Source organism: Chenopodium album, chromosome 2 (genome assembly GCF_948465745.1).
Source record: "Chenopodium album chromosome 2, dcCheAlbu1.1, whole genome shotgun sequence".
NCBI lineage: Eukaryota > Viridiplantae > Streptophyta > Magnoliopsida > Caryophyllales > Amaranthaceae > Chenopodium > Chenopodium album.
In genome coordinates, this window is record NC_137835.1 from 61,161,254 (window position 1) to 61,182,403 (window position 21,150).

General features: G+C 34.1%; 2 long non-coding RNA genes across 2 annotated transcripts; one reads left to right on the top strand and one right to left on the bottom strand.

Moving 5' to 3' along the window:
• Nucleotides 1-16,939: 16,939 nt before the first annotated feature.
• LOC145586211 (uncharacterized) lies at nucleotides 16,940-17,619 on the bottom strand. Its single transcript, XR_014100826.1, has 2 exons — nucleotides 17,470-17,619; nucleotides 16,940-17,196 (listed from the first exon to the last, which is right to left on the bottom strand). It is a non-coding gene; the product is annotated as an uncharacterized LOC145586211 (long non-coding RNA).
• Nucleotides 17,620-19,380: 1,761 nt separating this feature from the next.
• LOC145586216 (uncharacterized) lies at nucleotides 19,381-20,692 on the top strand. Its single transcript, XR_014100827.1, has 2 exons — nucleotides 19,381-19,785; nucleotides 20,537-20,692. It is a non-coding gene; the product is annotated as an uncharacterized LOC145586216 (long non-coding RNA).
• The last annotated feature ends 458 nt before the right edge of the window (nucleotides 20,693-21,150 follow it).

The window sequence follows — 21,150 nt, forward strand, 5'->3', positions numbered from 1 at the left end:
AAAATTCTAACATCTAAATTTTGTGAATCCTTGAAAATTATATCTTCCACCATGAAGATAACCAAATTTCTATCACAAAAATTGAAACTTTATGTTTCCAATCAACTCTAAATGATTAAAACAACAAAGTTTAACACAAAATAACATGGAATTTAGTGGTTTTTAAAGTTTCAATCACTTATAACAAATAAAGATTGAATCTTTAACACTTAGGAAGCCTCAACACAAAAAATTTCACACTAAAAAGCAATTAGTTTGAAATTATGTGAAAATAAATCAACCTTTAAGCATCAAATACTACCAAGTAAGGTGCTTTAAGGGGACTTAAAAATGCAGAAAATAATGCAAATAAACAACAACATAATCAATAAGTTATGCCATTAATTTCAAGGTTAGAAAAGACTTAAAACTTTTCGTCAAAAACAAAAAAATCCCTCGAAAAAGGCATTTCTGGTCATAATTTGGCTAAAATCATAGGCCCTATGGGATAAAAACCTTTCCAGAACACCTTTTCCACCCAAAATTCATTATTTTTGGGCGAAAATCTGGGTTCTGGGCCAAATTCGACATTAAAAACGGGATTAAAATAAATAAAACCGAGCAACTAATCTAATTAGCAACTTAACCCAGAAAAATAAGCCAAATAAACCTTGAAAAACATGATTATAAAAATAAACGAGCGGGGCTCCGATACCGCTGTTGGGGTTTGGTAAGTCCGACTCACCGCGGAAACAACCCCGACCCTAGGAACCACTCGTAATTAATAAAACCATAAAGCATAAACAAATAAGCACAAGAAAAGAAAGAACGAATAATACCCTTGAAGCGAGCTTCACCCTCTCAAAACGGGCTCTTACTTGAAAGCCTTGAGCACCGCAAATGTAGTGCCTCCAACGGTATGCACCCACAAAGGACGAACACGACTTTTTAGGTCCGCTACCTTGGAGTTAGCAAGGTCCGACCAAAACTCAAGTGTTAATGGAGTTTAAGAGTTTTTCCAAAATATGGAATGCTCTTTCTAACTCCCACTCAAGCACTTTACTCCAAATCCCAAAGTTGGTATTTATAGAGGAAAGTATGAGTGGGAATTTCTATCTCATCAATGTGGGATCATGAAATTCCACAAATTAATTTAAAGCTAAATTAAATAAAAATTGCAAACTAATAATAAATCTACAAGTGGCATTACCATGTTAAATGGGTAGGTGAGGACCACATGGAGAGTAGGGGACCATACTTGCTCCCCACTCAATACTCTCCTTGTGCCACATGTCCTTACCCACTTGCTCCCATATTCCTCAAGCTTCCCCATAGTGACCGGCCATATGGCCCAGCCACGAGCCTAGCCCGAGCCCAGCCCCGCACCAAGATACGGGCTGCTGCTGTGCGCGCAAGCCACGCACTTGGTGCGGGCTTGCTGCTGTGCGTGGCTGCTAGTGCGTGCGCTGCTAGCACGCCTAGCTTGCGGCAGCTAGCTGCTGCACGCACCACGTGCACGCGGCTGCTAGCTGCTAGCACAGTGCGCTAGCACGCACCTAGCCAGCCATGCTAGGCTCGGCTTGGTGCGCATGCTAGCCACCTATGCTTGGACATTTTTGCCCCTAGAATTCGGATGCTCAGGGCATTCCGATGCTAGGGGTATTTTAGGAATATGGTCGATTTATTATTATTTTGCGCGTCTCGTCTTTTTATTATTTTTGACTCGACTTCCGACGATCGGTTTCGACGCTCCAAGCTCGAATTACCGACGTCTAAATATTTAACACTCGGGCGACGAATTAATTTCTTCCGAATTAATTCGTCAAGTCGGTTCGTATATTTTGCTTGGGTGTGACCCGAATGGCTCAGTCAAGATTAAGCTGTAATATTAATTATATTAATATTACGGATCGGAAGCGGCCTCCACCCAGGATTTCCGATCACTTGACCTTACTGAATATATTAGCTTTCTAATAATTCTGAACCCGCTATCAGAATAATACACTTGTTCGAAGGACACCATTCCTTTCACGAAGTGCGCCTACGTTAAAGCATGTGTGAACATGCTTGGTACTCATAGGAAGTGGGAATTGACATAATACGATTAGGGACAAGGAAAGTAGGGAGCCGCCAACAAGTTTTTAAGGAACTTATAAACCGTTCACGTATCATAAAAAGGCAACCACGATAAGGGACAACGAAGGCAACAACGATTGACCCGTGAAGGTTACACCCCATTCATAATCCATCAGATTACTAACTCTATATGGTTTGGAACCACGAAAGGAGGATCGGGGATGATGGTACGAAGTGAGTCATGGAGTCACATTCGCCCGTATTGGCCTCTACTCGATTCTTATAGTGAAAAGTTATTCCTGTGATCTCAAAGACATAAATACAAAATATTCAATTTGCTCCAAACTATTATTATGCTAAATTGGTTGAATATTAATGCAACACATAATTCTAAAATATTTGTGATCACTTAAATTAACAACAAGAATAAAAGGAACCTAAACCGGTTGTCCAAATTATCTTATTAGGCGTGATTTTTAATTACATATTCCCTTTAAAACATGCAATGTGGTGATCATAAAAATAATAATAGAATAAAAATTAATATTGGAAGCAATTCAATAATAATAGCGTTAGTCAAATTAAATATAAAATAACCCTAATCATGATACTAGCAATATTAAAATAAAATAAGAGTAATTAAATTAATTAATTACTCACATTCTGCGCATTCCTTTAAATTGCTACATCATGAATAAACTGTTAGTAACTTCAATAAAAATATAAAGTAAATGGAAATTAAATTAAATAAAATAAATATAGATTTGATTTGGTCCAAACCCTCAGTTATTTATACCTATCACGCCTTGGTTAAAGTATAGAACTTCAGGTATTGTATGGACTCCTTGGAGTGCTTAAAGGAAGAAATAGTGAAAGAATGGGGAGGCTAGTGTTTACGCTAAAGAGGGAGAAGAGAATTATTTGATGATCAAGCTTGTTGATGTTTTAAAAAAGGGGAGATATGACTTCTATTTATAGAGAAAAAAGAAGGGTCGAAAAATTAAGATAAGATTCGAATTAAATCGGAATAAAACTCGATAGATAGCAGTTTTTGTTTTTATCATATCTTTTGATAAAATAGGAATAAGATGAATAAGATATCGTTGGAAAGCTCTTGAAGTCTGTTTTCTAATTCAATTGGAATCAGATTAAAATATTTTATAGAATAAAAGATATGACCGAAATAGTGGGACGGTGTCAGTTTTAGATAGAGTTTGAGATTTTATTCATATCTTTTCCGTTATAGCTCGGAATTGATATTATAATATATCATTGAAAAGATAATTTCAAGGGATATCCAACCATATAAAATTTGGATAAAACTATGAGGCACGAAAATAATATCTGTCTATCTTTGAATGTCTTTCAATTCGGATAGAAATAGGACTTTCAAAATGAAAAGTTTTATTCAATTTCAAACTCTTTAATCTTATCTTTTAAAAAAGGATAATTAAGATCTTTTAGAAACTTATAGAAGTTTCTAATTAATCCTAATTGATTTAGAAATGGGATTAAATAATTTGGACCCTCCACATGATCATTGGGTCGTAGGTAAGGTGGGCCTAGGTTCGGTTTGGGCTAAGTTTAATATTTTGGCCATAACTTATTTGTTATAACTCGGATTTGGGCTTATAATATATCGTTGAAAAGCTCTTTTCAAGCCCCATCCAATTATTGAATCATTGGACCTAGATTATGGACCAAAATAAACTTGATTAAACGTTTTTATAAAAATGACACGAAATGAATTAATTTGGATTTAAAGGCACAAAAAGAGGAAAATAAGATATGGTTTGAGGAAATGGTCTAGGAATTGGGTTGGTTTATGAAATGGAAATATGGATTTAAGCACTCCAAGATTAAATACTTAACCCGACCAATAATGGCGGTGAAAGGTTGTTCATCATCGGGTTTGGTTTTGGGGAGACATTTTTAGGTGTCTACAGTCGGCCAATTGAAGGGTCATGTTGGTTTAAATTAAGGAGCTTACCTAACTTAAGTTTCTTGAAAACGGAGTAAGGCAACACTAGCACCAAGATAACAAAGGGCATTTTGAAACAATTTCCCATTAATATTACAAGGAATGGAGAAATTCCCGTGGTCTTTCATCTTTTGGGATAAATCTTTATGGATAAAGGCACTACAACACTCCCCCAAACTCACCGGTTCAACCACATTGCAATCTCTCTTACCGCTCAAGATTTCTTTAAGAAATTTAGAATAGTTAGGGACTTTCCCCAAAACATTGCTGAAAGGAATAGAAAGATGAATCTTCCTAAGCATTTTGATAAATTTTCCGAATTGTTCATCCAACTTGTACCTATTGAACTTTTGGGGGTATGGAAGTTTTGGTTTGAAATCCTCATCTTGCTTCCTCTCTTTCTCTTTTGTCTCCTTATTAGAACTCTCACTCATCTTGCTAGACTCATTACTCTTCTTTTCTCTTGAACTTTCTCTTTGCTCACACTCCTTGACACATTGTTCTCATTTTCCTCACTTGAGTCACTTTTCTTCTCATCCTCCCCACTCATCCTAGAAACTCTCTCTTCAAGCACTCTCTCACTCCTTGTGGTAATAAAATAAACGGGTTTCTTAGGATTAACTCCTTAAGAATGTAATGAGGAAGTGCTAGCACAATCTTTTAAGGTATTAGCTAGTTGAGTGATTTGGGTCTCAAACATCTTGTTGTGTGTCATCGTCTCATTAAACTTCTTGTCACTCACCACCATGTAAGTATTCAAAATTTTGGTTTAGTTCTTGATGATCTCTTCCTAGGTAGTCTTGGAATTTGAAGGTTGAGCATAGAAATTATCACTATTGCCTTGAGGTCTTGGAGCAAATCCGGTTAGGGGTCCCCTTTAATTGTTGTTTTGAAATTTTCCCCTATTTTGATTGTTCCAATTACCTCGGCCTTGATTGTTGCCATAATTTTTGTTTGGGCCCTCAAATCCATGAGATTGGCCTTGATTTCCATATCCTTGGACTTGGTTTTGATTACTATAACCTTGATTGTTATAGTAACCTCAGAAACCTTAATTTCCTTAGTTTCTATAACCACCATTGTTGTAGTTATCAAAACCCCCTTGTAGGTGAGCACTCCTAGTCCCAAAATTCCTTGGATCTTCAAATCTTTTTCCATTGTTATTGTTGGAAACAAAATTCACTTGCTCACAATCACTATTTTCAATATCATCACAATTCTCAAAAGCATGTGGACAACTAGAAGAGTCATGGTCATATGACCCATAAACATCAAAAGACATATCCACTTGGCATATTACTTGAAGTAGAAGGAGGAGTAGAGTTAGAAGAGGTACCTCTCCCCTTAATGTGAGAGGTAAGACTCGGTGCAATTGAAGAGGCATTCTCTAGCTTAGCCTTGATTAATGTCATCTCCTTCCCCAAGTTTGAGATTTGGGAAGACAAGTTATTGATTGCATTGAGGTGGTCAACTAAGTAGATCGTTGAGCCATTCTTGCTTGTAAACTCTCTCTCTCCCTCTTGCCAATCCATGTAGTGACTAACTACATCCTCTATGATATCAACAACTTCTTCCTAGGTCTTGTTCATAATCGGGCCTCCGGCTCCGGCATCAAGACATGACTTTCCTTGGGGACTCAATCCTCCATAGAAGATTTGTATGATTTGGTAAGTCGGTATTTCATGGTGAGGACATTCTCGTTGATATTCCTTGTATATTTCCCAAGCCTCATACAAACTCTCGCTAGGCTTTTTCATGAAACTTTGGATTAGAGTTTTTGCCTCGACGGTCTTCTAACTCTTTGGCGACCTCATCCCAAGTTCTCAAGGAATTAGTCTTCACTTCCTTATCTAGCCACTCCAAAGCTCTTCCGATTAGAGAGAACAGGAATAGCTTGAGCCCTTATTAATTCTTAAGAAACTCTATAGACCTTGATTGTGTTGCAATACTTCTCAAACTCTTTGAGATGATTTAGTGGGATTTTGTGCTTGGCACCACTAAATTTCCTTCTTTCAATCATTGTTATCATCCCCGGCCTTATTTCAAAGTCATTGGCCGATGTTGTTGGCGGAGCAATACCATTCTCAAATCTATAGGCACATGGAGTTCCCAACTACTTCAAAGAAACTCTTGGAACTTCACCCATGCATCCTTGTTCATCTTCTTGAAATTCTTCTTTGATTGAGGAGCTAGAACTCAAGGATTGTCTAGCAACTCTTATCCTTGCGATTATTCTCTCAATCTCCGAATCAAAAGGTACTAAATTTCTCCACTTGTCCTATGCATAAAATCTCAAAGAAATAGTTAGTAGCACGACTACAAGTGTAGCCTAAAATAGAAAAATCTTTTTGTATTTTTGAAATGAAATAAAATAGACTCTACAACAATAGCAAACAACTACGCCATTCTCCGGCAACGATGCCATTTTGACCAAGAGGTGGATTCTAGGTTGTTGAAACTAAAATTCCTCCAATCAAACTAAATTTATAACCAAACCTACACCTATTAATAGAGCAAGTTCGGGTCAAACCGCTAGGAATGAGGGGGAAGTTAGCTATTGCCAAAGTCAAGCTATTTCGAATCGTAAAAGGTCTTATAGGTTATCTAAGTTCAACTAAACAACAAAGTAAATCAAAAAGTAAATCAATATATCAAGATAACACTAGGGACTTAGGATCCACATATTCTTGCAATGGACACACACTAATCGGGTTGGAGATTGATTAATTCGAGTATTGCGAGGGAAGATAGACAATGCAATCAAAAGATCTCAACAAGCTATCTCCTAGAGGTCTAACTAGCGCCAACTACGAAAGACTCAACTCGGAATGTCACAAACCAAGCTCAATCAACAAATATGAGCTACAAATCAATAGTCTGTATCAGTGTAGGCACACAATGCAATCTAGTATGAAAATTAAAGTTAGCTAATCACACCCATGCACAAATTCAATCAACCAATTTAATCACAATGCTAAATCAATCAAAAACTCCCAATTAGTTGTGATCCATAAATCAAACATGCTTCACCACATCCCTAGCAAGTAAACTACTCACAATCCTTGGAAGAAATTAAAATCAAAATCAAAACTAAGCTAATCTACAAATTCATCATCATCATTTCAATCAAACAAATTCAATCAACTAATCAATAAATTTGAACAATCAACAAGCAATTAAAATAAAAAACTAATAAAGATTGCATTAAAGTAAAAGAAATCCTTACAGACTTTGGTAAAATCAAAGGAAATTGTGCTTAGATTCATCAATCATAAACCATGAATTTCTCTCTCTAAAAATCTAAGAACATGTGTTTCTCTCTCTAAACTTCTCTCTAAATATCTACCAATTGATTCTCTAAAACTACTCTTTAATAATGAATCCTGTTTCTAAAAATGAATTCTCGCTCTAAAAATAGAAGAAAAGTCTATATATAGTAAAACTAACAAAGAGAAGTTAGTTAGATCATCCAAAATAGACCTGTACAGGCGCGACCTTCTTCAAGAGGATGCGCGGCCGAGTAAAAATGGGTATGGAACAGGGGAAACAACAGGCGCGGCCATGCCAAGGCCACGCATGCGCCTGCGCTTGGGAATAGGGTAGTTTCTTCTCCTTCATCTCGATGCTCCTCATGCGCTCCACTTAGTATGCTTGATGAACACGGAGCATGGAAAAGCCTAATGGTGAGTTTAACACCAAAATTGGTGCCCCCACAACATGAATGCATGGCCTAAAGTCAATTGGAACTTGTACATCTCCATACTTGGGCTTCAAATGGAAGACACTAGGCATCCTAATCAATGCAAAACTTGGGAAGAAACCTCGGGAATCCTTGGACAACGATCTTAACCTGAAAATGAAAGAAAACAAACAAATAAAAGGGAAAAAGACAAAATAAACCAAGAAATGCATGAAAACGGAAAATCATCTAAGGAAAGTGCAAACTAAAGATATAAAGAGCAAAACTAAGGAAAAAGGAAAGAAAAGAGCTATAAAAGCAATCAAAAATCACCCTAAAAGAGAGAAAAGAGTGCCATTTATGGAACTCGTTAGGTGCGCCAATCAACTCGTTTAGCTAAAGCCTAAGTAAAGAAATTTGACCTTTTAGGTACGAGAGGTAGATCACGTAGAGCTGGGAAGAGGTGAAATTTTATGCAACATCTACCGCACATATTTTTTAGCTGCATAAACACCATCCTTTTTCCTGTGGACGCCAAAAGGAAAGAAAAGAACATGACATTTATAAAGTCAGTACGGTAAAATGACAAACATGTCTATGGGAGCTTTTATGTAAAACACCACTATGAAACGGATGAAGATACACTTACGAAAAAAATCCAAAACGTATGCTTGGGTCAGGCACAAAGCACAGTGTGCATGCACGATGATGCAAAAAATTATCACAAAAAAAAAACTACTGGATGCAAAGAAATTTTAAAAGATATCGATAATTAGCGCGTTATTATGTCTAACAACGTACAAAACCGTTGGGAAAAACGGATCGAAATCTAAATACTGGTCTTTTATGTGACCATTGTCAATGCACAACTTCGTAAGTAGCGCTAGCCAGCCGTGCGTAAGAAACTAGGTTGCGCTAGGATGCCACGAGCAACTTAATGTGTTGCTCGCAACTTTTGAATTAGTAAGAGAGTTAGAGAAGCGCAATTTGCAGCTCCATTTCTTCTTCTCCTCTTTCTCCAATTTTAATCTCTTTCATTTTTTGGTTGTTGTTTAAAGCAAAGGAAAGTAAATCTTACTCCTTTTATTTTACCAGACTTTGATCTTGGTCAACAAAATGGAGAAATCAAATGAAGAATCCTAACTTGAACTTGGGGTTTTCTATTCGACTTGTTTTCATGAATTTTTTTGTTTGTTGTTATGAAATGTTTTAGCAATATATTGCAAAAAATTTCATGTGAAGTGGTAAAGTATTGATCCTGTATGAGCACGTACAAGCATATATGTGTTTTTTAATTTTGAATTTGTGCTTGAACTTTGTTTTTCATTTTTTTCTCATATAGACTATACTTGTTAATTTTAATGTATATTGAAGTGTTTAGAGCAACAATTATGCATTAAAATTATAAATGAAAATTTTAACATTGATAATAGCATGAAATTGTTCTTTCGACTCATGTTTATTTTTTTTTATTTCACGCGTAAGTTGCAAAATTGGTTTTATTAATGATAAAAATAACCAATGGTTATGATTATTCACCTATAAAACTATGATTTCAGGACTTGCATAAAACTAGTTAGTTTAGGAAATTCTTGAAAACATCATCGAACTAGAGCAGTTTGGCTATACTTCGGGCTTTTGAGCCCCCATTTTATGTTTTCAAATATTTAAGCCCTCATTTTATGTTTTCTGAATATTGTAATCCCCAACGTTGGGTGATTTCGATGACTTGTTTGTTTTTAATAATTAGACCCTTTCATATTGCTTGAAATGGGTCTAGAAATCCTGTGTTACGTTTTATTTTGATAACAATAGGATCTTAGAAATAATTAAACTAGTGTGTTTAATTGTTTTTTTACCATTCATAGTTTTAACAAAGAAATTTGTTAAGCATAGTAGTATTGGTCATTCATTAGAACATGTAAGAGGGAAAATGAAATGTTGTTCCAAATTTTCCTTTATTCTTGCTACTTTTAAATTCTTTCTTTTGAGTTCAAATTTTGTTACTGTTTGGAAGCTCAAGAAAGTAGATGTTATCCTCCTGGTAAAATTCCAATATGGGCAACAATGGAGGAATAATTTAAAACGAAGACTCCTTGATTTAGAATTTAGGAGTCTTTTGTTTACATTCTAACTCATGAAATTGTTTGTCTTATATTAATAAAGTGTCTTGATATAATTTTCATGATGAATGATTGATTACTAAACTTTTGTATAAGCAAGTATGTTTTATGCATCATGATTTTGTTTCTTTTGCTCTATAGTGGTCATACTCTCTAATCTCTAAAGTAAATTTGAAGTATTGAAACAACAATTATGCACTGTTTTTGAAGTTGAACTTGAAAAAAGCTCGCGTATTTCACCTGTTTAATGGCCAAACTCAATTGCATCCTTAGTTTTCAAAGGAACAACATGATTATTAAATCATTGTGATACATTTGAAAACTGTAAAGCTCAAGATCTACATAAACCATTTGTAGTTTAGGCGATTCTCATAAGTAGCTCGAATGGCATTGTAGACACATATAAATGTCTCCCCAAAACCAAACTCGATGATGAACAACCTTTCACCGCCATTGTTGCTCGGGTTGAGTATTTAATTTTTGCATTTCTTAAATCCATATTCAATACAAATACCATCAACCAACCCAATTTCTAGCCCATTTTCCAAAACCATAACTTATTTTGCTCTTTTCGAGCCTTTAAACCCAAAATAATTCATTTCATGTCCCTTTAAATCATTAATTTTGTGTCATATTTATAAATAATATTTAGACCAGTTTATTTTTATCCATAATCTGTGTCCAATGATTGAATATTTTGATGGGGTTTGAAAAGAACTTTCCAACGATATGTTATCATCCCAAATTTGAGTTATGACGAATAAGTTGTGGCCAAAATACTAAACTGAGCCTAAACCGAACATAAGCCCACCTTACCTACGACCCAATGATCTTGTGGAGGATCCAAAATATTTAATCCCATTATTAAACTAATTATGATTAATTGGAAGCTTCTATAAGTTTCTACAAGATTGTAATTATCCTTTTTGAAAAGATAAGATTAAAGAGTTTAAAATTGAATAAAACTTTTCTTTTTGAAAGTCCTAATTCTATTCAGATTAAAAGACGTTCAAAGATAGTCAGGTAATATTTTTTGGCCTTATAATTTTTATCCAAATATTAGATGGTTGGATAGCCCCTGAAATTATATTTCTAACGATATATTATTATATTAATTCTGAGCTATAAAGAAAAAGATATGATTGAAATACTAAACTCTATCCAACACTGACACTGTCCCACTATTTCAATAAGATCTTTTATTTTAAAATGTATTTTAATCTAATTTCAATTGGGTTAGAAAATAAACTTCAACAAATTTTCAAAGACATGGTATTTATCTTATTCCAATTTTTAGATCAAAAGATATGATAAAAACAAAACTGCAAAAATTTTTGTCTATCGCAACAATTTTATTCCGATTCGAATTCTTATCTTTTCTTAATTCTTTGACCATTTTTCTTTCATTATAAATAGAGGTCATATTACCCCTTTTTCAATCATCAACAAGCTTGATCAAAAAATCATTCTCTTCTCTCTCTTTAGCATAAACACTATCCTCCTTATTCCTACATATTACTTCCCTTAAGCACTCCAAGGAGTCAATACAACACCCAAGGTTCCGTCCGTAAACCAAGGCGTGAAAGGTATAATTAACTGAGGGTTCGGACTAAATCAACTCTACTTTTTTTTTTTAATTGTTTCAATTTGATTTATATATTTATTGAGGTTACTAACAGTTTATTCATGATTTAGCAATTCAAGGAAACGCGGAAAGTGAGTAATTAATCACTTAATTAGTCTTTTTTTTATTCTTGGTCCTAGCATCATGATTAGGTTAATTTATATTATATTTAACTAACAATTTATTGTTGAATTGCTTCTAATATTAATGTTGATTGTATTGTAATTATTGACCATCATATTGCATGTTTAAAGGGAGTATATAATTGGAAATCACGACTAATAAGATAATTTTGACAACCGGTTTAGGTTGCTATTTAATCTTGTTATTAATTCAAGTGATCACTACTATTTTTGAATTATGTGTTGCATTAATATTAAACCAATTTAGAAAAATTATAGTTTGGAATGAATTGAATCTTTGTTTGAATGTCTTTGAGATCATAGGGATCACTTTTCACTATAAGAATCGAGTAGACACTTCTACAAAATCTGGAAAAAGGACCCCTTTTGTAAGACCTGTCATCTAAATAATGGGTCTGTTTGATATTGGAGCTCTAATATTAGTGATAACGGGTCTCTTATGTGCAGCAGGTCCCACCAATTTATTAAGAGGAGATACAAGAGACTCGTTGTGAAACCTAACGGGTCTCTAAAATGCGGTAGGGCCCACAATTTTTGGGATGGAAAAAATAATAGAATTCTATGAGACCCGTTGTCAGACTTATGGGTCTCTTACCTTCTAAATTATTTTATATCATAGCTTATATTTCGTGGCTTCATTTCCTCCACTCCGATAACTGACTTTTCATCTCTTCCCTTCTCTCTCTCTGATTTCATTCTTAGTTATCAACGCCCCTTTTCTAAAGCCCATACATTGAAATCATCTTTGTTATTCTATCTTCATTACCTTTGTCAAAAAAAAATCTTCATTACCTAAATTTATAAATACTGGAGTAATTTGAGCATGCATTAATGGCGACGGAAGAAGATTCAATTGAACAAAAAGTAGTAATTGAGATGAGAGAGATTAAGAGCTCTTAGAACAACTCAAGATCCTTTCAAAACCCCAGATGATGATTCGTCACAACCCAGAAATAACTCCAAAGATAAAGATGTTGGTAACAATGAACACAGGTTTTTTATTCTATTTATACTCTCAATTTTTTCTTTACGTTATATTGATTATAATCCTTTTGTTAGATCTATTGAAAAATCATGTGATTGCGTAATTTGCGCTCTAATAATTGAGATCCGGATCAAAGTTTTCAAGATAAGGTTCGTAGATCTATATGAGAAAGGTCGGTCGGAAGATTGTGTAGTAGTAGAATTTGCAGTTTTTTTAGTGGGTAAAAACAAGTTTTTTCAAGGTGGTCGTTTTGATTTTGGATTTTGGGTTTGGACTAACTTTTGTATCCCCCTCTTATGTTTTGTTCCTCCAATTTCATATTTGTATATCTTTGCACCATTCCCATCCCAAGGTATGGAATAATGTAGGTTGAATAAATAAGGCTTAACTGACGAGACTTAAAAGGGCTGCCAAAAAGATGGATTTTCTGTAAGGTTAAGTACATGGGATTATCTTTGTGGAGTTTCAAGTTGCCTCCTGTGTTGGCGAAATCATCATATCCTTTCTTTTTCGGCCAATGATGGGCCTCTTTTCAATTGATAAATCTAGTAAGCCAAAGCTCATCAAGATTCTTAGAGTGTTGTGTATGTATGCCTTTTGATATTGCCTGTTTGTATGTATATGTTTCATTTAATTTTAGCTAATAACAATAAAGAGATTGAAAATAGAACAAGATAGATGTACTTGAAAATATAATTTTTTTTTTATTCATTAATGAGGGTACAAAATAAGTAGATTCGACAACATGAATGTCTTAGTCTATAAAAAAAACAAAGGAAAGAAACAAAACAAGACCTAGGGTGCTACATCTTGAATTGTTGACAACTTCTTGAGATTGTGTCTTCAAGCTTTGTCTGTTTCCGACGTAGGTGAAATCCTCTCTAAAAATCTAGTCCATCTATATGATTCATGGTTTCATTTATCAAGTCCCTTTCAATTAATGTTCCCACAGTATAGACTTTTGAAATGTGTATAAACCAAAGCATTGTAACTGACACTTATATGGTGAAGACATATTGTCTATTAACTGTCGGAAAAGTTCATGATCCGGAGGTCTTTGTGAAATAAGAGCAACCTTTGATCGCCACTAGAAAAAGAAGTCAATGAAGCCTTTCTTTTCCCCTTGCTTAAGCAATTTAAGATCGCGCAAGGTAGTTATGAGCTCGATCTTATCTCCATATTAGGTTAAAAACGCTTTTACAATGTCACTCCAAGTTGAAGTTTGTTTTGAATCGAGGTTATAAAACCACGATCTAGTAGTTGGGTCCAATGAAAGAAGAAAAGTACATGCATATAGACTTTGCTCAAACCCTTTCAATGCTATAATTCCAATAAAGCTAATTAAGTGAGTCCTAGGATTGACTATAACCTTAAAGGTTGGTAAATCCGTAGTCACGAACTTTTTCTAGGATAGTCTTGTCACTAGGTTATGATGCAAGCTCATAATTGAAGTACTTAGTCCCTGAGCTAGCTCGAAGGACAAGTTTCTCCATGGCCTCTAGTCTTTTGGCTCTTGCTTTTTCTTGCAGAATGTTTTCTTTTTCTTTCCCTGCTTTTATTTTGTTAGCCTTTAATTGAGCTTCTTATTCTTCTAGGGCCTTAGGTTTTGGAGTTTCCGTCTAAGTTTCTCCAATACTTCTTTGTCACCCACGATTGGACAAGTATGCGAATGTGGAATATGACCTAGTAGTGTGTATCACGAGAAATTGAGCGCGTTCACTTAAACCTTTTATACCAAGTATTCAAACAATAAATCAAACTCAAAATGATTGTTTTATTATTTTTTTTTATCATTGTAATAGGAATTCATTTTAAGCAAGTTTGTTGATGAAAAATGTCAAAATATTCACGAACACTCATTAGTGGATTGTCATGATTTGTGTTGACTTCAACAAGGTAATCATCTATGAATTTTACTTTAAAAAACTGTTTTTCAAAAAAATGGTAGAAGAGAAAGAAAAGATAGTTGGATTGAAAGTGCTCATCAAATTTTTAGGAAATTTTAATCAACCCGAACATACTCTTTAAAATGATCAAATATACTATGGTATTTGTTGATCATTTAGATTACAATAGAGATCTATATCGTTTTTTTCAAAAAAAAAAAAAAAAAAAAAATTATGATTCTCATATTGCTCATCTTTAACGGATAATATATACTATTTTCTTAAAAAGAATGATGGCCTCCAAATGTAAAATCCAAGAAATAATAAAAGCATTTTCTCGGTTTTATCATTCATTATCTTCTCTCTCTTTTTTTAAGAATAATAATTTTTTTTCTTTCATTCTATTTCTCTCTCTCTCTGTTTTTTTTTTTTTTTTTTTTTTTGGTGTGAGACAAACATCCCAAGTAAGGTTCTTGGGATTCTCTTTTTAAACCATAGAAGAAGTAAATAAATTACACTCTTAAATCAAGGTTGATCAATTACAACTAAAACATGATGTACAAGAAAATAGTCACGTTTAAGAATATGCATATTGATGACGTCCTATTAAAGGATGCAAACTTCTAATGACGAACCTCATAAGAAGTAATGTCATTAGTTCAATTATGAAGTACGTAAACGAAACATCATAATAAAAAATAGTATCATGCGCAATATTTCGTCTTGCGCTAAGGTGGAAAATGCAACTTCAACAATAGCATCTGCTACATGCGTTTTTATTTTTATTTTTATTTATTTTGCGAAAACGCAAAAAGAACGATAAAAAAACATTTTTTATTTTGTTGAAAAAAGGAAAAAACAAAAAAGACGATCAAAGTAAAGGAAACTACGTTAGACAACGTTATTAGCCAAAGAGATATTTTTAGCACCTACTTAAAGATTAACCTTGAAGCGATAATATTGTTTTCTCCGTATGATATTGCTCGTAACGAGTCAAAGTCAACGTTAAACAGTGAGCGCGCACAAGACATAAAGTTGAGCGGAGGTTTCGCGCATAACTTCTAAACTTGCGCTTTGGAGGGCGCACACAACTTTGACAGTTGCACGTGCTACCTTGTAGGTTCGACAATATTTTTTTTATTATTTTTTTAAAAAATGGAAGTGCATACAATTTTTTTCTTTTCTTTCGTTTTTTTTTTTTTTTTTTTTTGTCGAATCACAATTTTTGCGAGTTTTGTTTTTTAATCTCTATGAAACAAGTTCGAATTAGATTATATACGAAGCATACAAGCAAATATTCATGTAGTCACATAAGCACATAAAAGGAACCGTCAAAGCATTCAATGCCATTCTCAGGTTAAGCCTTGGGTGTCCAAAGGCCTGGTACCATATCTTAGGGGACGATGCACGAATCAATCACTCAACATGTTGACCCATGACATAGCCCTCTCAACATTTTCTTAGTTATATGGGTGGGATGATTGTTATTGATTTCGGGAAAGAAGCCTAGTGCTGGCAATCCTTAGTCAATGAGTCAATCCCCAGTGGTAAATGTGTGCTATTATTATGCATGATGCAATGCTGCTTGGTTGGCTTTTACTTTTGTAAAAAAGAAAGATATTATGTGTTCAAGTCTCGCTTTTAACTAAATATTATCCAAGTTAGTTCTCATTACAACCCATAGGTTACCTAGTGTTGGAAACCGTGAACCATAACTAAGAATTAATCTTGTAACCTCTAAGTCCCCAGTGGAGTCGCCATTGTAAGGAGGGTGTTCTTATTGTGGGGGATCTTTCTCCTTAGATGCCCATGGCCCTTTAAAATACTAGGACTTTACACTTGTTAGAGTATATTAGGATTTGAATTCTTGACTGTTTCGGGGACCTTGAATCAGAGCTTATTCGATCATTACATTTTTTTGTAAGAAACAAGTAGGAGTCGCCAATGAGTTTTAGGAAAACTCATAAACCTCGTTTATGCCTTTTTCCCAAGTAGTGTTCAAGGGATATTTAGAACAAATCATAAATTTACCCATGCCCAAATTGGTCTACGTGTACATGAATTGAGTTCTGGAGCGAGGGTACTAAAATAACGTTCCTTTTAGGAGGAATCGGTATTCTAGCACTAGTGCAACCTCTACTAGCCCTTCCTTTTTCACAATTTCATCACCAAACAATATATGAAACGAACGTGGCTCCTAACAAATATGTTACTCCCTCCGTTACGAAATACTCGCAACAATTAATATAAATTAGGGGTATCAAACAGATCAAGTCGGGTCGGGTTCGTATTCGGGTTAGCTAATTTTGGGTCAGCTACCCCCAATCCGGACCTGATCCATATAAGTTATCGGGTTGAAAAACTTGACCTGACCTGATATTTTCGGGTTCAGGTCTACCCTAAAATGACCTGATTTGACCTGAAACTGTTTTTTGGGTATTAATCAGGTTGTTATATTCGGTTGGTCAACCCGGAATCTTAAAATTCTTAATTAATCCCAAACAAAATTACTTACAAATTACAAAAAAGTCAAATTATTGAATTACAAGTCAAATTAATGAATTACAAATCAGATTTTAAACGCTAAAATGAATCCTAATAACAATCTTCCATCTCTTTGTTTTGTCCGCCATTGTTGAAGTATGAAATCAATCTCCTCCTCTCCGAATCTCTAAAATCTGACTCTTCGAAAGATAGATGATTTTAGTTGTTGTAATTTGCTGCCATTTAAAAATACAAACAACATTAGCATGAACAACATAAATTGACATGAACAACAACAACAAAAGACAATAGATCATAAATTATATGAACAACAACAGAAAATTAATAATAGAAATCACTCAAATCAGCATGAATAAACCATATAATAACACGAAATACAAAAATTAACAACAACAATCGTATAAAAACATGGATAACAAAAATTAACAACAGAAATTAACATAAATAATCGAATATTAGCTTGTAAAATAATGATGTAACAAAATTACCTTGTAAATCGATGAAGGAGAGGAACAAGTAGAAGAGAGTGAATCACAATTTTCAAAGGAGATTTGATTGTTTTAATTCTTGAGTTGAAGAAAGATGAGTGAAAAATTGATTTATGAGAGAATCAGAGAAAGGGTTGAAAGACTTGAAACGGCTGTGAGATTGTGATGATTTTAGGGTTATTGCTTTTTAATAGGAGGCTGGTTTTGGGCTTGGGCTGAAGGCTGGTTTCTTTATTTTTATTTTTATTTTATTTTTTTTTTCCGTGTTAAATGGGTCATATTCGGGTTGAAATGTTCAACCTTAACCTGACCCATTTAATTTTCAGGTCGGGTTCGTGTCGACCCATATAAGTTTTTGGGTTGAAAAGCTCAACCCTAACCCGTTATTTTCGTGTCGGGTTCGTGTCGTGTTTTCGGGTCGGGTCGGCTTTTGCCAGCCCTAATATAAGAACCCGTTACACATTACTTGCAACAAAATTTTTTCTTTCCTTTTTTAGTAAGTTTTTTTTGTATGATTTTACAAAATTATCGTTACTTTTTTTTAACACCCTAATTAAAAAAAATGATTTTATATTATTAACTTAAACTCTAAAATTTTAACTTAAGAATTTCCACCTAATCAATACCCTTCCTTCTCATCAATCATCTAGCCACCTTCATCATTCTTCATCATTCTTCAGTTCTTCCTCATCCCCATTATTTCTCTCTCTCTTCCTTTATCATCAAATGTCTTAATATTCTTCCTCATCCCCATTAATTTTCTCTCTCCTCCTCCAACCCCAGTCTCAAGGTTTTCCAGATCTTAGGGTTTTTCTGGTTCGCGAGATCATGGTTTTCTAGGTTCGATTGTGGGTTGGATTGGGGTTCTAGGTTCGATTGCTGGTTATGGGTTTTGATTGAGGGTTCGTGGGTTTGGTTTTGGTTTTGGGGTTTTAATTGTGCTAGGTACAAAATGGTTGGCTGTGGGGTACGGTAGTTTTAGGGTGGTACGGTGGGTTGCTCCGGCTAGGTGATTCTAAATTTGTGGGTCGTGTTGGGTGCGTCAGTGGTGATGGCTTCGTTTGTGGTGGTGATGGTGGTTGGTGGTTTCGGTAATGCTAGGTGGTGGTTGTTGTGGCGGGTGGTTGTGGTGATGCTGTGCGGTGGTGGTGGTTGGTTTTGGTGATATTGGGTGGTGGGTGTCACTGCTGCTTGGTGGTGTCAGTGGTGGTGGGTTATTTGATTTACTTAAGGTTGAATTTGTTTTTTCTTTTTTTTTTGGGTTGGATTAGTAGTTAAGCATACATCCTTATTTTTCATTAATCATGTTTTCAATGTTTTGCCTAGGAGTCCACAAACTCCCTCTTTGTTGTGAGTAACTCGTAATAAAGGGAGTATTTGATTTTATTTACAAGCATTAATCATATAGGAATACATTGCAAAAGTCGTTATTCTTTGTGATTCAAATTTGTGAAAAAAACAACAAATAAACAATGTTTGCGTTGATTAGGTGATAAAACAATCAATTAAATATTCAAATTCTAGTCTTGATTAACACAAGAATACTATGTGAATTAAATTAATTAAAATTTGATTTAAAGTCATCAAACAACACTATTTATATAATTAAAGTTGTTTAAACAATAAAAGCACTAGTACAAAAATGCTCAAAGAGACCGTACATAAGATACCGTTTTAGTAGATAACATGTCTCTTTGTTTCATGAGACCCAATATTACAAAAAATCGGTCTATTTGGTATCGTTTAAGAGGTGAATATTAAACAGAGACCTTTTAATATAGATAACAGGTCCCTCTTGATTTTTTTAATTTTTAATTTAAAAGGGAGTGAACTGTGTTAGTACATAACAAGTCTCTCTTAATTTTTTTATTTTAAATTTTAAAAGGACAGACCTGTGTCAGTGCATAACCGGTCTCTCATTATTTTATATATAAAAAAAATTGAAAAACTTATTAGGAGATGCCCGTGACAACTTAACCAGTCTCCCTAATCTACAAATATAAAAACGAAATGAAACCCTAATAATACACAAATCTTCATTTCGCCGCTCCTTCTGCTTCTCCTTCACTCCCTCCTCTTTCTCTCTCCAACTGCTCTTTAAACAAACCCAACAAATGAATTCACCACCACCACCATGATCTACTTCCTGCTAATCTATCTCCTCACCCAGTTTATATCCGACCAAGTTGAGTGAAAATAATGACCTGCATCCACCTCGCTCTATCAAATTTGCCATAACAAGACAGTCACTTCCGAGAAGACGGCATCGGAACTGAGTCAAGCAAAAATTCATTAGAGACTAGGTGATTATTTGAGGTATGATAGGCTTCTAATTTTGTTATTTGATACTGTAATTATGTTCATTTGTAGGGTGATACCTGAGATTAATATAAGAATTTCTAGTTTGACATTTTTGCTGGTGACTAAATTCGTCCAACATGAGAATTGTAAAACGATTTAAACTAATTATATAATGCAAATTGATGTTAAATAATTTAATCATACTTTAGTAATTTTTTGTGAGTATAATCATATACATACACACAGTTTTCGCCTAAGAATCTCTAATTTTGTTGATTGTTTAGATTTTTTAGAAATTTCACTAATTTTTGGTTTATTTAGGTATTAACAACATGCAGACACTAACAATTGCAATATTCCACCGCAAGAGTCCGCGTTGATTGTCGATTTGTTGTTTGATTTTGCTTTTGTTTAGTGTTCATCGTTTTAATGGTAAGTTGTTTTGTTGTAATTTACTTGGGTCTGGATTGATCGATTTTCACTTTCAACTATCAACATATTTTCTAGATTTGTTAAACAATATGGGTCCTGATCTTCTATGTCCTTTATTTTCATCTTTGTTTTAGATTCAAAGAATATTCGTGAATTTTTGTGCATAGTGAGTTAATCTTTTACTCATTATTTATATATCAATTAATCTTTTCTGAATTTGTTAACAATTGATGCTTTAGTGAGTTAATCTTGTGTAATCTTATACTTACTAGTTATAACATTTCTTAATAATATTAATTATTATTGATTAATTATGTTGTTTTTGCTTTGATAGATATGCTGCTTTCACAAAACAAACAATAAAAATCTCAAAACAAAGGAGACGAAGAAGTTGGAGTACTTCAGATTAGCTACATTTTATATGTTAATGTAATTATTTTTGTACTGATTACAATAATTCATAAACGAATTTGGAGTACATTATTTTCAAGTTTTCTATATTTGATACTTGTAATTTTCCACCAATTTTATATATTGTAATTTAGAATTTTTAAATCAAATTAAATTCGTTTTTATTTTTTTTATTTAAAATGAGACCAAAGAGAGCTGTTATACCTAAAAAGCGATCTCAATTTCATCTAACAAAGACTGCCTAATTAGAATAGGCAGTCTTAGTTTTCTGAAAAGAGAGACCTCTTTTCTCATAGGAAAAATTGCCAGCAATAATCCGACCTTTTTCCCGTCCGCTGAAAATAATCCCACCTTTGGATTATTTTTTAATAATCCCACCTTTACCCCCCGATCTTTTTTAATGGTCCCAACCGGTTAGCTAACTTGTTATAGCAAGTTACTTGACACGTGTTGGCACCCAATTAGTCTAAAAAAAATTAAAAAAAAATTAAAATAACAATTAATTAGTTTTAGAAACCACCCACCAGCCAAACCACC